Source organism: Bemisia tabaci, unplaced genomic scaffold (genome assembly GCF_918797505.1).
Source record: "Bemisia tabaci unplaced genomic scaffold, PGI_BMITA_v3".
NCBI lineage: Eukaryota > Metazoa > Arthropoda > Insecta > Hemiptera > Aleyrodidae > Bemisia > Bemisia tabaci.
In genome coordinates, this window is record NW_027311749.1 from 115,333 (window position 1) to 133,285 (window position 17,953).

Below are 17,953 nucleotides of genomic sequence, written 5' to 3' on the forward strand. Positions count from 1 at the left end.
TCCTCGTAACCGGACGTATTCTCGGCCAAGCTGGAGATTATCATAGTATAGTTCAGTCAATCTAGCAATCGGCCACCAGAACAACATATCAAAAGTTTACCGGAGTCGGCTGTCCGGTGAGGCCACCATCTTGCAAAAAGGTGGGTTGAAGGGCCAAAATACGCCGCCGGAGACCAACTTTCTCTTATATCTAAAAAAAATTACCTTTTATAAAGAGCACAACATTTCCTGTGAGAAACACTACACATTTATTAATTTGTGACCTCCAGTTCATGAGATATTGCGGTAGTTCTCTGCCGAATTTTGCTTAAAATTGCGTTTTCCCCTCAAAATTTGCAATTATATTAAAAACGGCAAGACTGCAGGAATACTTCACGCATTGCGCCTAGCACAGTGCGGTTGCTGCGCTGCGCTGGTCGGCGCGAAGAGCATATGAGCGCCTACAAGAGTGCAAGAATACTTCACACATTGCGCCAAATACAGTGCGGGCGCTGCGCTGATCGGCTCAAGAAGCAAATGAGCGCCTGCAAGATTGCAAGAATACTTCACACATTGAGCCAAACCCAGTGCGGTCGCTGCACTGGTGGGCGTGAATTGCATAATGACATTCTACGAAAACCGTCCCATTTGACCTCCAAAAAACTAAGAATTCAAGTTGATTATTTTGGATCGAGGGTTTGTTTTCCCAGTCAAGTATGGTATCAGGCTTAAAAATTTATTACGGGTTCCTTTTTTCATCAAGCATTTGTCTTCCCCTCTTTTTATACGCAAAATATCGTATGCGGCGTGACGGTACAATTGTGATGGTACAACTGTGACGGTTGTGACAAATTTAAATAAAAACGGCGGGTATACTCAACAGCAATGAGGCACAGTCTCAAAAGTTTGTGCAATGGCTATAAAGTGGGCATAAAGATTTTTCAGAATATCACACGCTTCAAAAATAAAAAGCGTTAACCGATCTCCCAGAATCAAGCGCCAAATTCTGTGACCAGCGCAACTGACCCATTCGTAACCTCTCTTTTTACGTCAGATGGTAGCCCGTTTATCCGATTGGCCGATCGTGCGGATGGGCACCCGTTTATCGAAAAAAATCGATTATGTATCGAAATGGTGACCCAGCACCGCACAGGAGCCATTAGATTCGGTGACTGGAAAATGCTCAAAAAGGGTGCCAGTTCCTCCACTCTCATTACGACTCTATGCACTCTCACGGCATCAAAGGGTAAATTGTTGGATCGTTATCGAACGAGCTTGATCGATATATCCATACCTCATTAATGCTACATATCGATCAAAGGTTATTCGATAGAGATCCAATAATCAACCCGCAGGGTGGCCCTTCTACGGATGCAGTCGGCAGTGCAGTCCAAACCGAACTTCCCTGTCGGTGATTGAGAAGAATACTGCCATGTTAAGGAACAACGCCTTATGAACATTCGAGAGTTGCCAAATTTCCTTCAATAAAATGTTTATTTTTTTGGTAAAGTATGAATTTTTTACTTCGAAGTTTTCGGGAACTTTAGGGAAAATTGCGAATAAAATTATCTGAAAAATTGGAATGAAAATATTACTAAGTTTACCGGGAAATTCGTGTTTTATCAAAGGAAATTTGGCAACGTCCAAAGGTTAATACGGCGTTTTTTCCTTAGCACGGCAGAATAGAAAGACACCCTTGACGGAGGTTTCCATGCTGCCGTGCTAAGGAAGAACGCCGTATAAACATTCGAGAGTTGCCAAATTTCCTTCGATAAAATGCTTATTTTTAAGGAAAGTTATGAATATTTTTCCTTGAAATTTCCAGGAGCTTTAGGTGAAATTGAAAACAAAATCATCTGAAAAATGGGAAGAAAAATATTCATAAGTTTACCGGGAAATTCGAGTTTTATCAAAGGAAATTTGGCAACGCCTGAAGGTTCATACGGCGTTCTTCCTTAGCACGGGAGCATGGAAGGCGGCGTGAGATGTTGCTTGGTAACAGGAATCCATTCGGCGGAAGGGAACAGAGGTAAAATAGGGAAATGAAAACTAATTTTAACCCCTCTCATTGCACCTCTAATCAAGAATGATGCCTTTTGCGTCCAGCGAGCGTGAGATTAAGTATAGCTTATTCGCAGTTTACGACAGATTACTCCGTTTTTATTGTTATTACAAATTGGATTTCTTTTCTTCGACCTGATTTAATTCCCAGGCTCCACCCGAACACACCGTCCCGACGAAATTAAACATCGATTCTACTACGGCTCATTATGTATAGTATAGTTTGTCCATATCGGAGTCGTTAATGGGAATCCATATGAACTTCATTTTTATCCAAAGATACCCTAGAAAAATAGAAAGAGTAAAGAAATTTTTCATACTGGATTAAGTATTGACAATATCATACAATGGGGTACACCGCCTGGCCGCTACACGGCCCAATCCGCAGGGGGCGCTTCGCGCCTTTCAAGGCACGCTCCGCAGGCATCTGCGAATAAATCTACACAGAGCGGGCTCGTTTAGAGACTATATTATGATCGATAGCTATAAAAATCACGAAAATCGACCCGGTAGATCTTTCGAACGAACAATGAGAAAAAATTAGTCTCTACATTGTGGGAATGGGGTGATTAACAACTTTACCACGAAATATTCAAAAACTTGGGTCATATTTTCAAAATCTAAATAGAGCAGGCTCATCTAAGGACCGTTGCCCGTTGATAACAGCTAAAATCTTGAAAACTGACCGAGTGAACTGTGATAACAAAATCAAAATTTAGTGGATCAGAGAGCCTGCAGTAATGACTGCGCTAATTTTTTCTAAAAAAAAGCAACTCTTCAACAAAACAAAGAAGAACAAAATTTAAAAAATTAGAATTTTACAATTAAATAAAGTCAACTTTTAAGAATTTAGTTACAACCAAATTTCAATATTGCTGCATTTCCTCTCGCAAATTTAATTTTTACCAGGAGATTCTTTGGCATATCTTCAACCGAAAATTTCTACCGATTTTTCCTCCTGTCTTCTGCAAAATTTAGAAAACTTTTGGACAGATATTGCACAGGTACATTCTTCTAAAATATTGAAACGTATGAGTCAATTTTGCAGCCTTGCAATGCAGATACGTTCCTTCGTTCGAGAGGCGACGAAATAGGACAAAAGTTTGATTGGTGAGCATACGTGCTAACAAGGATCGTAGCATAAATGAAAAAACGTTTCTGATATTTTGGCCTTATCCAAAGACATCCTTATATCAAAGACATCCAATTTTGAGCGTTTGGTTGCGTGTTCACCACGCCGCAGCACATTAAAAGCACAAAATATGAAAGACAAAATTTAAGTGCTTAAAAAATCATTAAATTTGGCACAGAGCCACCTTAATATTTACTAGACACACACTATATTTTCGTTACAAACATTTTTTTTTTCATCAATATAAATGAGAACAATCTAAGCGGATTGTGTGAACATTTCAAAATTATGAGTTGAAAAACGCGGAGTTCGCGAGTTTAAACATTAGAGCCAAACACAGAGCGGAGCGGCGTGCTGCCAGCGCGACATGCACTGGCGCCTACAAACCTAACAGGGATACTTCACGCATTGCGCAATGCGTGAAGTATCCCTGTTAGGTTTGTAGGCGCCAAGCGCGTGTCACGCTGGTCGCCCTCGCCCGCCACGGCGCATCAAGCAACTATTTCGCAACAGAGGTGTTGCACAGTATCATACGAAATTGAAGGCGCTCAAACGTATCAAGAATGATAGGCATCCTTTAAGAGTGCGGAGCTCTCCTCGCAAAATAAATCAAGATACTACGGCAAAAAAAGAGAACGGCAGTCCAAAAACTCACTAACACTGGATGAAGTGTTTATTGCCTTTTATAAAAATCCACCTTCTTCGCCGATCGCGCAAATCAGCAAACTCTGGAGCTTTTTAAACCAGGTAACCGACTCCTTGGGTCATTTTACAGAGAACTAGTTTTATTTTAGTCCGATTGAAGAACTCTCGATATTGCCCAAGAGTTCATGGATCCTATGTCAATTTTTCTCGATTTTTGATGAGGAAAAAAAATGTAAGATAACCGACTAATCCTGTATACGTGATGTATCAAACTTCCTATTCTGATGTTCCAATGCCTCGTAAAATTTAGTTGTCCCTCAACCCAGCAGGTGTTTGAAAACTCATTTTTTTTATATAGGTTTCAGATATAAGAGTCGCTCTCATAGCGAAAAAACGTTTCTGATATTTTGGCCTTATATTCTAGAATTGACCATCAACAACGGAGCGCCTAAACGAATGACCGTAAGGGGCGGAAAGCATGGAGACTGAAATCAATATTTCCCTCGTTTCTCATTGCATCGACGGCAGTAGCTGAAGTGTCTTTATCTCAATTTGAAGTCCCGGACTGTACCGAGGAGGCTTATTCCTGAAGCTGTTTTGGACAACCATGAATTGGGTAAGACGCAAAGAGGGCTACTCACCGGTGCTATTAGAATGGGATGCAGGTTTGTGACGGTATAAAATGACCGTCCGATACCGGGTAATAACGAGTCCTCCCGGTGCCAACGTCCGTTTTATATCCCTGAATAAATATGCCCATAAAATAGCCCTGAATGATGTAATCTGTATGTATATCATTTCTTGCCCAAATGCCAGGGCACTTATCCCTCCCTCATCCTCCTCCTCGGTCAGCGTCTTGCCACGAGTGGAGCTTCCAAGCGCTTTCGCCGGGCTTAAACCTTCATTCAGCTCCCAATTCAATTTATTTTATCAGCCATTATCGATTCCAACTTCAATTTTATGTGCTTTAGCGCATTCGCGCTCCTCTTGATATTTACGATCATTCACGAATTAATATTATCATGTGTCACGATGTCGCGTCGGCCATGCGAATGGACCACTAGATAAGGTACGAATTTCAGCATTCTGATACACGTTTCTTAACCAAAATTTCACGTTGAACACGATGCAAACAACGAAATTTACCGAAATCAACTCCTTTCGAAGATATTTAATGATTCTTGGTGCGTGAATTCAAACCACCCGCTCATGAAAACTCAATGCTCTACGTGATTCACATCGTGCGCTAAACGTTATTATGACAGTCTCTACGATACACAAATCTGGCAACCTCAATCTTGACGCTTTGGCTCAGCTATAGCAAATTACTTATAGTTTGAACAACATATGGTGGGAAATGAACATTGCTCGATTGAGAAGCTTGCTGAAACCGTTGTAGTGCGCGATTTGACTCACGTAGAGTTTTGAGTTTCTTGTGAGCGGGCAGTTCAAATTCCTCGTAACCAATGTGAAATAAAAATGTTAATATCTCCATTAGGAGTTGGTTTCAGGAATTTTCGTTGCACAAATCATATTCTACATGCAATTCTGGTTAAGAAACATGTAACAGAATGCTTAAGTTCGTACCTTGTCTAGTGGTCCATTCAGAACTCGCCAGTGCTCCCCATTCCCTGGCATTAGTTTCGAATCTGGAAACTTTTACAACCCCTCTGAACTTTACTCGGAATCTTCGAAATTCCCGGAATATCCAGCTATTTTCTGGATTTTTTCCAAATTTTTGGGTTTTTTTGTGACAGTTACCAATTATTTGATCACATTCAATGCTTTTTCGACAAAATTCGATGAATTTTTTATATCAAAATTTAACATTATTTGGTGCTAAATCCGGGGGTGTTTCGGAATTTTTCCCGGAACTTTTGGAAATTGGAATTCACTCCGAGAACCCGAAATCTTTGGTAAAAGAAAGGTAGGACTGGAACTTAATCCTAAATATCGATAGACAAGATTGAGACTGCATGTCTCCGTTTAGAGAATTCCTATCATACTTATTTTTTCATTGACAAAGAGCCGTATGCAAAAACGACATTTTTCGCCCCCCCACTAAAACTTATTCAAACTTCGTCTATCAGTTACTAATACTGGAGCGCTTCTTTCCCCAAATTTTCAGACCCCCAAAAAATTTTGGGGGGGCGCTAGGGGGGGTGGAAGTCAAAACCTGTGACCCTCGATATCTTTCGAACGAAACAAGATATTGAGGCCCGGTTTGGACGAAAAATCGTCTAAAATTGCATACTTTAAGATTCTAAAGGTCAAAATCCCAAAATTAAATTTTTAACTTAACTTATGTGCTTTTTTTCAGTTTTTGAGGAAAAACAATTTCTTTTAAACAGATTAAACTGAAATTTCACATTTTTTGATTTGAACCAAAACCAGTTTTTTAAATTGTTCGTCTTTTTCCGCATCCAACGAGTGGTCGTATAAGCTGGGGAACCGAACGGTTCCGGAGTTATGATCGATTGAAGTTTCCGCTCAACGCGCGCCGACCGATTTTCGCGCGCAAAAAAGTCGGATTTGACTGTTATTAAATCAGATTTAATGTTCAAACTGAGCAAAATGCATTATTAGGGACCCTTGAGGGTCGCTGAGTCCAGAAATTACAGATACTTCCAAAAAATTCACGTTTTTAAAATTACAGCTCCGTAGCGCTATTTTAGAGGCCCACTGAGCGCCGACCGGCCGCTCAGTGGTCTTGTACGGAGCTGTAATTTTAAAAACGTGAATTTTTTGGAAGTATCTGTAATTTCTGGACTCAGCGACCCTCAAGGGTCCCTAATAATGCATTTTGCTCAGTTTGAACATTAAATCTGATTTAATAACAGTCAAATCCGACTTTTTTGCGCGCGAAAATCGGTCGGCGCGCGTTGAGCGGAAACTTCAATCGATCATAACTCCGGAACCGTTCGGTTCCCCAGCTTATACGACCACTCGTTGGATGCGGAAAAAGACGAACAATTTAAAAAACTGGTTTTGGTTCAAATCAAAAAATGTGAAATTTCAGTTTAATCTGTTTAAAAGAAATTGTTTTTCCTCAAAAACTGAAAAAAAGCACATAAGTTAAGTTAAAAATTTAATTTTGGGATTTTGACCTTTAGAATCTTAAAGTATGCAATTTTAGACGATTTTTCGTCCAAACCGGGCCTCAATATCTTGTTTCGTTCGAAAGATATCGAGGGTCACAGGTTTTGACTTCCACCCCCCCTAGCGCCCCCCCAAAATTTTTTGGGGGTCTGAAAATTTGGGGAAAGAAGCGCTCCAGTATTAGTAACTGATAGACGAAGTTTGAATAAGTTTTAGTGGGGGGGCGAAAATGTCGTTTTTGCATACGGCTCTTTACCAACTTAATTTCTCGAAAATTTTCTTGATATTTCCTCTCGGTCAATGGAATATTCTGTAGGAATTTCGAGTTGTTAGTTTGTCGTCTCCTTCCCCCTTGATCTTTTACGGGTATCATTAGAGCTCCAAATTTTCGACTCCAATTGAAATTGTTGAACTTTTTTGGCCTTGTTTTCCCCGCAGAACAAAGTAGACCCAGCACCATTTTACCACTTTGTTACGTACATGTAAAATATGTTTGAACATTTTTCGATTTTTGCACGAGGTCAGAATTATCAGGGAAATTTTTAACTAAAAATGCCCAGATTCTCTTGATTGAAATCCAATTCGTCAGGTGGAATTCGGCAACACTGAAATACAGTTACGTCCCATATCGTGAGGGAATCGACAATTTGATACCTGATTTGATCGGTGCATTTCCAACCTCCTCCTTTCGATGATCCCAAATTGAAAGTGTTAATTTTTTTGCTTTCGGGCGATGCAAAACAATTAACTGAACGATCGCAGCGAAAAGTACACGGTGTGAATTTTTTTCCGGCGACAGAAGTGGGGTTCGGCGTGATTCATTGTTGCCGGGCTGTGCTGAAAAATCAGCGTTTTTTCCCGTTTGACCCCGTGTAAAATATCCTCATTTCATGGACTAACTTGGCAACCTTGGCGTGATTATTCAACGTCAAGCAGGCAGGAGTCAGCGGCCGCCAGAGCCGGAGCATGAAGTTGCAGCATGTTGGACCAAAACTCAGAAGCCTCGGTCGTTGGTATATGTGTTGGTCGCAGGAAATTGGAGCCGGGGATTTCACATGGATATTCCGACCCCCCAGCCCCCCCAGCCCCCCAGCCCCTCCAAGCGCCCCCCCCCCCCCAGATCCAGAGGCCGACTTCATGCGTATCGCTGCGGAAGCCGAGCCTCGAACAAAATCTTCAGGCCTCGACGTCGACGGACGGAGCCGGGGGTGGGGGGGGGGGGGTGGCGCGGCGAGGGGAGGGTCGAACGCGACACGTTCAAATGACGTGCAACGTAGTGGAAAATGCAATCTATCAATGTTCCCGATGCAATATGCAGTTGAATCGCGCTGTGATGGATGCAGTTGTAGCGCCCATCAAAATGTTAATCACTTGGGACGGACGCGATGCGGGCACAAATTTGTTCCGTATCAATCATTGGTAGACTTGAACAACTTTCAACCTTCGACGCCCAACCCCTCTCCCCCTCGATCCCGGTCCCATTTTTCAACTTCCCCTCCAATTTTCAACTTCGCCATCGACGAAGTCTTTTTCATAATATTTCAGAGGGCCGACATCCGCGCCGTATTGACATTGTATAACGGGAGGCCTTGATAAATGGTCACACTCGTGAGAGGAACTCTGGATCTGCTGATTTCGACGTCGGAGATGTAACACGCAGGGAACTAAATAAACATAGTTCTGCCGAACGGAACTAGAGACGTGTGGGAAATATGAGGTGTCCTCTAGAAGCATTGAATGGACCACTAGATAAGGTACAAATTTTAGCATTCTGATACATGTTTCTTAACCAAAATTTCACGTAAAACACGATGCACACAACAAAATTTACCGAGATTAACTCCTTACGAAGGTATTTAATGATTTTTGATGCGTGAATTCAAACCACCCGCTCATGAAAACTCAATGCTCTACGTGATTCACATCGCGCGCTAAACGTTATCATGACAGTATCTACGATGTAAACATCTGGCAACCTCAATCGTGACGCTTTGGCTCAGCTAGGTATAACAAATTGCTCATTTGCGAACAATACATTGTGAGACATGAACATTGCTCGACTGAGAAACTTGCTGAAACCGTCGTAGTGTGCGATTTGACTCACGTGGAGCTTTGAGTTTCTTGTGAGCGGGCAGTTCAAATTCCTCGCAACCAATGTGAAAGAAAAATTTTAATATCTCCGTTAGGAGTTGGTTTCAGTGATTTCCGTTGCGCGAATCATGTTCTCCGTGAAATCCTTGCTAAGAAACATGTATCAGAATGCTTAAGTTCGTACCTTGTCTAGTGGTCCATTCCGGAATGTATTCTTTTAAACCTAATAAAAACAGCTCTACCGCACGAGACCCACCGAGGAATCAGCAAGGAAGTTGGTTGTGGACCACACGCTTGCGAGTCCGTAACTCGTAGAGAAACGAGTTTGATATCAGTTCAATCATCAAATTCAATTACTCCGCGGCAAGATAAAGTCTATCAATGTATGCAATCACAGCCCTTAAAGGATTCTCTCTCCAGCTTCGGAGCTGCGACGTTTAGGCTATTGCAATTCCTCTGAAATTGGACAGTGTAAGAGGAATTTTGTGCTCCCCAAGTCATGAGACTCTTCCTCGCCCCCATCCCCCCTCTCCCGCCTCCACCTCTCGATCAGACGCATTGCCTTCCTGCCCTTTATACCCTCTTTATTATCGTTTGCCACGCTAGAAATTACTCTCATTTTCTTTTATTTCTTATCTCTCTTTTGGACAGTTGTTTTGTCGGTTAGGATTAAAAAGCTACATTAACCTTTCATGGTTTTTCCTTCCCTTCCTGTCTCATCAGTAATATGTTTTTACCGTAACTACCGTATTTGTATAGTGATCATTGAAATTGATAGACAAAGCTATAGACAGCTGTAGCATGGCAAGAACATGACTCTTGACAACATTGCAATTTGGAAGTTAAAATTGTTTCGCGTATTTCATCGTGAGCCTTGTAAGGACTGGGCTATATAGACAAAAAATGGACCAAACTATAATTGAATATATTTAACCCTTTGTTGCATGAGTCAGTCACCGATTTCAGAGAAAGAAATTACATTGTACAGTGTTTTTAGGATTATAGGAACAGATGCGGTTCCAATTTATAAATTTTTTTTGGAACCTTTGGAGATCACACCCCTTTCCAAAAACTATGTGTTGCTTTGGCGCAATTTAATGCCACAGAGGATCAAAGCCAAAAAAACATTTGTTGCTTTCATGCAACGCTATACAACAAAGGGTTAAAGCTCTCAGATATTTATAGAAATTTGCACATGCAACTTGACAGAATAATTACAAAAATCTGTGTCACTTATCTTATGAGCGGCCCCTAAAATCTTCGTTTACCTCATAAAATTTCGATCCTGTCTGAATCTAACCCCGTGAGCACTAGAAAACAGAACTTTGAACAAAAGTCTCTGCAAGCCTCGCTGATTGCACCGTGTTCTTCCACTCGATTAAAGATGTGAAATGACCCTGGCCTTACCTCCTTCGGAAACCAGCGGCGAAACTATCGAAAGTATCCCATATAAAACAATGGTAAAGAATCGATTAGCAAGGTATTCGCTAGGGACATCCCGATAATCGATCCTTCTCCACAGGTTTCATTTGTTGATGAGTCGATTCATCGCAAAGCATGACACGGCACCGCGACCGTATGTTCGGACGACCGAGCTGAAAACTAGTTAAGATAAAGTAATAAAGAAGAAAAATGCGGCTCCTTTATTCCCGCGTTGAGATTAGCTTCGCCGGGTTCATTTTGCAAATTAGAGGATTTAAAAAGCTCGAGATAAACTGGAGTAAAAATCTATCCATAAACTGAAGGCTACTGGAATTCAAACGCTCCACGCTCCGCTGAGCTTTAATGGGTTTTATTGTTACGCGTCACTTTATCGCAGCAGTGAAGAATCATTGCTGATGTTAAATGTTCTGCATCTATTGAGGCAGCGCTACAGCAGGCGCTTTTATCGCATCCGAAACTTGCCTCATCGCTTCATTAAATCATTATACCATTCACGGCCTATGTGGTGAAGTTTTTACCAGTCTTGGCGGGTCCATGCATATTTTTAATATAGGCCGCGTTTATTTTAAAATGATGCATTTCTTGGATTGTTAACTGGGCTGCTTCTTTAGGACCTAAAAACCATCCCTGAGTTTCGCTTAAAATTTAGTTTACCTAAACCAGGCCTGGTGTCAGCGCGCCTGACGCTAGAACCTAAAGTTCAGGTCAATAGATCGCCGGTTCGAATCCCAGCGATGGCAACCAATTTTCATGGACTGACGAACGGTGCTGCTGAAACAGACTCTACTCAGCCATATTCCCTGAAAATTTGAAAGGCTTAGAGCTCAGGTGTGTTTATCGCCCTGATGTCTAAGGACAGAATAATTAATGTCTGAAGATAGCTGTAGGTTTCCTCCGAATTATTGGCGAAATAACCAGCAAAAACAATACAAATGATCAAAAAATAAAGATAAATTGAATATGATCTTAAGCAAGGGGACTGCTTTTAAGACATGCAAGTCGTGTAAATGGTTAGATGTTGCTGAACGGACGTATTCGTGTCAAACGGAACTAAGCGCCAATTTGAGTTCCTTTTGAGGAATTTAGAATGCCGGATGGCGCGTTCTGTCAAACGGAACTAGGCGCCATGGAAAAGCATTGCGAGTATAGGACGGAAAGAGCCCGACGCCCAGTTCCGCCGCCAATCCAAGCCCCCCTCTAACTTCCTCCCCCTATGGCGCTTAGTTCCGTTTGACAGAAATACGTCCAAATGTCCGCTAATATAAAAAAAACAAATTTTCTTCTTCAAAATGTATGTATGTTTTTCTTTGGATTTTGAGCAGCACCTTATTCTAAAGCATGTATACAACGAAAAATAAGTATAAATTGTATATAACAGTAAATATGTACACTTGCTTTGCCAATTTTATCGGATTTTAAACTTAACTTTTTTCTATAACATTTTTTTTTTCAGAAGAAGTTATGAAACATTTGAAAGTTGATATTACGTTTCTTTCTTGGCACCGAGCAATTCATTAAAATGTTGATTTATTTGTGCAGTGTATTTTTCATATTATTTAATGCTCAAACCAATCTCTATATTCTCTGTCTATCGGTCGCTGGTAACAGAACGGCAATACTGATGATGATCGATTTTCAAAGTTTTACTCCGACATGAGCAGGTCTCGTGGACAAAAAGCGAGATTTAAAGAACTTACTATCTAATTTATTAGCTAAAAACTAATTTATTATCACAGCTTATTTTTGCTAGTTTTTCATTTTGAAACCAATCTCTATTTTCTCTGTCTATCGGTCGCTGATGACAGTACGGCAATACTGCCCTGGTAAAAATTGGCGATAGGAGCTGCGTTTCAAAATACCATAGGAGTTCTTATAGCCGGCTAAAGAAGGCTACAGAAAATCATATAGCTGGCTGTAGAATGCGGAGAAAATCATACCGCCGGGCTATACGAAGCGATAAAAAATTATGCAGCCGGGCTATAGTTCCTGTCGCCGGGCTTTACACTTTATCGCCTAGCTGTTGCTTTTTCGCCATCGGCTATAAAAGGCTATAAGAAATTGTGTAGAAATTCGTGTGCTTTGTGAATCCGCAAGTTTGTACGGAATCACCATAATATTTACAAAACGCACATTATATTTTCCTTTACTACATATTTGTTTTCATCAATTAAAATGAGAATAATCCATACAGAGTGTGCAAACATTTCAAAGTCATGAGTTGAACAACGCTGACTCCACGAAATTAAATATTAGAGCCTAACACAAAGCGGAGCGGCGGCGCACTGGCGCCTACAAACCTAACAGGGATACTTCACGCACTGCGCAATGCGTGAAGTATCCCTGTTAGGTTTGTAAGCGCCAATGCGCGTTTCGCGCTGGCTGCCCGCCCGCCGCGCTGCGCCGCAGCGTACCACGGCGCTTGAAGCAACTATTTCACACCAGAGGTATTGCACAGTATCGTACGAAATTGAAGGCGCTCCAACATATTAAGAATGGCAGGCATCCTTCAAAAGTACGGAGCTTCCCTCGCAAAATAAATCAAGATACTACGGCCCAAAAAGAGAGCGGTAGTCCAAAAACTCACTAAGTCCTAGCATCCCTAATTAGTAACGGATAGCATACACTTTATCGTCAGGCTGTTGCTTAATCGCCAGCGGCTATAAAAGGCAATAAGAAATTGTGTAGCCGGCTATAGAAGCAATTGGAAATCTTACAGTCGGCTGTAGGTCTATGGTATTTTGGAACACAGATTCTACTGCCAATTTTTACCAGGGTGATGATGATCGATTTTCAAAGTTATACTCCGACATGAGCAGGTCTCGCGGACAAAAAGCGAGATATACAGAACTTTCTAACCTTCACCCGAATGGCGTGCAATGCCTCGGCAAAACGAGGCCCCTATCCGGGTTGAACTTAAATCTTGGCGACTCGACGGCCTGAGAGGTTTTTCAACTCTGAATCCGGACAAAAACTTCACAAGTGCCTTGCGCCTGGCGCTTATTCCGTTTAAATCCAACTCAAGCTGAATAACTTAATTATGCTCACCTAGCCGCGTGGTTTATCAAGCCGACGGTCTCCGCCAAAGCCGCACTTCATCATTCGGAGCCTTAAACTTTTGCTGCTCTGCATCACTCCTCCCTGGAAAACCGCCTCGGAAAGAAATCGTTTCCCGACTTAGCCGGATAACCGTCTAAGATATAAGGGGACAGATTTACCGAGGACACTATTTAAAGCGGACTAAACTTTCTCAGTTGCCTACGGCAATTCATGAAGGCTGAGCAAGTTTAACCTCAAGTTGACGAACACGGTGGTTATAATGATAAGGTGTTTGGTCTTATCCGCGTCTTAATGAGAGGGAATTTCCCCGAGTTAGAAAGAGAGATTGAACCTCCGTTGATTTAGGATACAGGTGCTCGCCTCTCTTTAGTCTGACGCCTGAAAATATCGAGTAGACTTGACTACACTTTGAGAAATCTCCGAGTAAAATCTGAGGTACTCTCCGAAGCCTGTTTTGCCTCCAAAAAACCCACGTATTACGAATCCGATCCGTGAGAGCGGAGTTTGCTTCACAAAAAGAGTGGATTCCATTCCACTTTCGAATCACTCCGATTTCTTTGGGGCGATATAGGTTCTGGAGTGAAATTCACTCCGGTTGTAATCTGAGGTTTCTTAATGTGTACATACGATGCGTTTAGAGTCTTGAAGCTATGTTCCCACCTCGCCCAAACCCATCGCGTTCAGTTAGAAAATATATTTGAAAAAAGACACCTCCCCAAATACCAGTGATCGCAATAAGTTGCGATTTGATCGGAAAGGGTATCGCGATTTTATCGACGTCGATTTATTTTAATATTATTGGATGAAAAATTCGGAAAAATTGCGATTTCATAACGTAAATTTGTAATAAAATCGCGATTTATAGACGGCGATTTATTGCAGTATTGTCGAACAAAAATTGTGATAAATTGAGGTAAACTCGCGATTTTATCGAACGCGATTTTATACAGATAAAATTAGTGGCGACATGATTGAGAATACTTGCTCAGATGTTGATGATCCTAGCGTTAGTATCACCAACGAATCGTATAAAAATATCAACTTAATTTCAAAATATCGCGATTTTTCCGTTAGAAAATGCTACTTGGGTAGATGAGCTTTCAAAAAATGGAATGAAAATACGAACACACCCTGAAAGTGTGACGTTTCGTAGCTTGCAGTTCAAAAAATTTAGTTGTGAGAAAAGCTATTTAAAGTTGATTTTCCGTGTTCCGATTGGCAGGCAGATTGTATCGAAAAATTTCCTTTCCGCCTTCAATCGTCACAAAAATTTGCAACTTATTCTATGCAGTTTTACGTATTATTTTTAAATACAAATTGATCCTAAGTTTGAGGAAATTCGCCCAACTGAATACTTAATTACATTTGACGGAAGGTGATTTCCGCCATTGGACGGTGACACACTTATCGTCGTTTTCCTTACCAAAGAACATAACTTCATTTAAATGTTGCCTAATTTCCCCTCTCGAAGTGCATCTTAACCAGGTAAATGTCTGGCAATTCTCAACAAAAATTTTACAGATTTTTCCTCAGATTTCATGCAAAAATCAGAAAATTTTTGGTGAAAATTGCACAGGTAAGTTTTTTTAAAATACATTGACTATTTGAGTCAATTTGGCAATCTTGGAATTGAGTTACGTTCCTTCGCACGGGAGACGACGTCATGCGCCAAAAAAAATAAAATCAATTTATTCAATAATTATATTTCATTGACAGAGATATCTCTACGCGCGTCATAAATGCTCAGAGCACTCGGTTGAAAATGCAGGATTTAAAGTCCTTGTACACCCGAGCCCGCCCGCAATCATCCTCACGCCGTTTCTCTCATTACTTCTGCACATTAAGGGTACTTAAATTCCGGGGGCACAATGAAAGGTGCCAAAGACAGGCTGCGGTAATTAAACATTCAACCGTTCATGCACTCGTGGTCTCAAAATCTTCGACGTATTCTCACCAACAACCTCGGTTCCGCACATCCTTTTATTCCAATTCAATTCAGAGGCGTTTGGCCCTTCGGTGTGGAGACTGGAAAGTCATAGAACTCGCGCATTCGATGCTCATGAATTATGATTTTCACGGGCCGAAGACTGCTCTCGAATTTCCGTTGTATTTTGACATTGCCGGTGATTTACTGGAGTCCGGGCTGTTAGCTTCGGATTTCTCTGCCTTGTAATATTTCATCGCGTCGGGGTTACCTTCCTATTTGGTCTCCATCTCGGCTCTAATTACGTCCTTAATTTACTTTTAATCTCTCTCTTTAATCTTTGATATTTAAATCGCAAGAAAAGGAATTGAGTCTGAGAGTCATTATGTATTTACGAGTGGGGCTAATTTTTGCCACGGGAAAGGAGGAAGGGAAGAAGAATATAAGAGACAGTAGGAGAAGAAAAGAGAGGAGTAGTAGTAATAGAATGAGTTTATTATATATTGAGGAAAGAACAATGCAACTTGGTAGATTTACTGAGACATTTCTTCCCAAAAAAAATTGGAACTTGGTGATCTTTTCGTCATAAATTTAGAATATTTTATCTAAATTTGACTATCTGTGTGGGCATTTGATAAAATGCCTGATTTTGACAAACTAGCTACGACATATCGATGGTGAAACTGCAAAAATGCGTATCTCGGTATGGAGTGTTTTACAATCTCCGTTCCTTCTTTTTTTTATAAAAGAAGACCGAACCAACAGCATAGCTTGAAATTTTCCAAGAATGTTCTTTACATATAGAGGAAAAATCACTGAAGTCTTCGAGAAATGAAGTATAGTGGTTTTCCATGTAAAAAATAAAGTTTGAAAAGTTGTGGAGCCGCATGTTGCATCTAATTATAACTATGAGTGAGAAAAACGTGTGCCAAAGATGCATAATTTTTACAATTTTTTTTCAATTACGAGTGAGAAAAAACGTGCGCCACCTAATTATAATGATGGGACTGAGTCCTGAAACGCATGATTAGCGCATCCAAAAAGAGTAGATTTGTAAAAATTTATGCATCTTCAGAACTACGTTTTTCCTCATTCATAAAAAATAAAGCATGACAGGAGGTCTACAAAACCGATATACGCATGTCTGCCATTCTCAACATGGAATTCCATTCTGCCAAGAGCCCTGAGATCAATAAGAATGCATGCATGACAGGGTTCATGTTATTATGGAAAAGTTTCTTTTGATTTAATGCGTCCATTCTTTATCCTACTCAGTGGAAAGGAGTTGCGGGCGCAGGGACCGGAAACCGGTGAGATGAATTTGCAGGACGTCGTCATTCATGGGCGAGAAGAAACAACAACTTGGTGGGAGTACGGGAAGGCGAACAGAACTCAGTGCAGTCGAGAATTCTTGACAGGGAAACAGGAATGGGATTGGGTCTAGGAGCGGGGCATTTTTCGTAACTAATTCGTTATCGAGCGCTCAAACTTCAGACTTGCCGTTTGTTGATTTGAGGCAAATAAAATAATTAAAACTTTAAAGTTTATCAGGCCGGGCGTATGGCAAAAGTTTTCGAGCCATTCAAGCGAGCCAAAGGGGAACGTCAGTCACGAGAACGGGAGGCGGCAACGTGTCAGTTTTGCGATAAAATGCCGATATTCCACCTGTAAAGTGGTTTGATTTTCGAGCCACCTATATGACTACTATGGGAAGCGGGGAGTTCTTCCGGATCTGTTTATTCGCTCTACCGCCCTAAGGAATAACGCCGTATGAGATCCAACCTGCCAAATTTTCTCTCTCAAAATATTTATTCTCGAGAGAAGTTCAGGATTACATTTCCTCAAAATTTACCTACATAATAACATAGTTTCGTTCGACAGAAATACGTCCCAAATGTCACTGGTAACTGAGGATTTACAGTCTTTGATATAATTTACTATAAGTATCATGAGTAACACGTAAAATCATAATGCATGAGGCGCAAAAGCTCTTCAAGGGATATGATAGCCTTAGGGACAAGGGCGTCCCCCCAATTGTTTTGCAAATCCCTCATCATTTTGGCTAGGACATTAACTATTGTTAAATATTTCATGTGACCAAGTTAAGAAAAATTGACTTTTTTGTATCTTTAATACTTAATCCGTAAATTATTTTTAAGTGAAAACATTTACGACCGAGTATATTGTCTCTTAGTAGTCACGAGATATATTTATAAAGTTAAAAAAATAGTGACGTCCAAAAGAAAAAAAAAAAAAAAGAAACCTTAATTTGGAGAGACAAAATCTTTTGAACCAGAGCTACTTTTTTTGCACTAGATGAAACCATTTTAGTTTCTTTATTGGGAAAACTAGCCCTAATGCGTCCTGAGAATAAGGTTGCTAAATTTTAGTACCGTTTCGCTTCAAATTAGTGGGGGGGGGGGGGAGGGGGTATTATAGGATCTGCATCATCCCCACCAACAAAATCTACCTGATAATGAGAGATCATAATTTTTAAAAAGCTTCTTCTCAAAAAACTACGG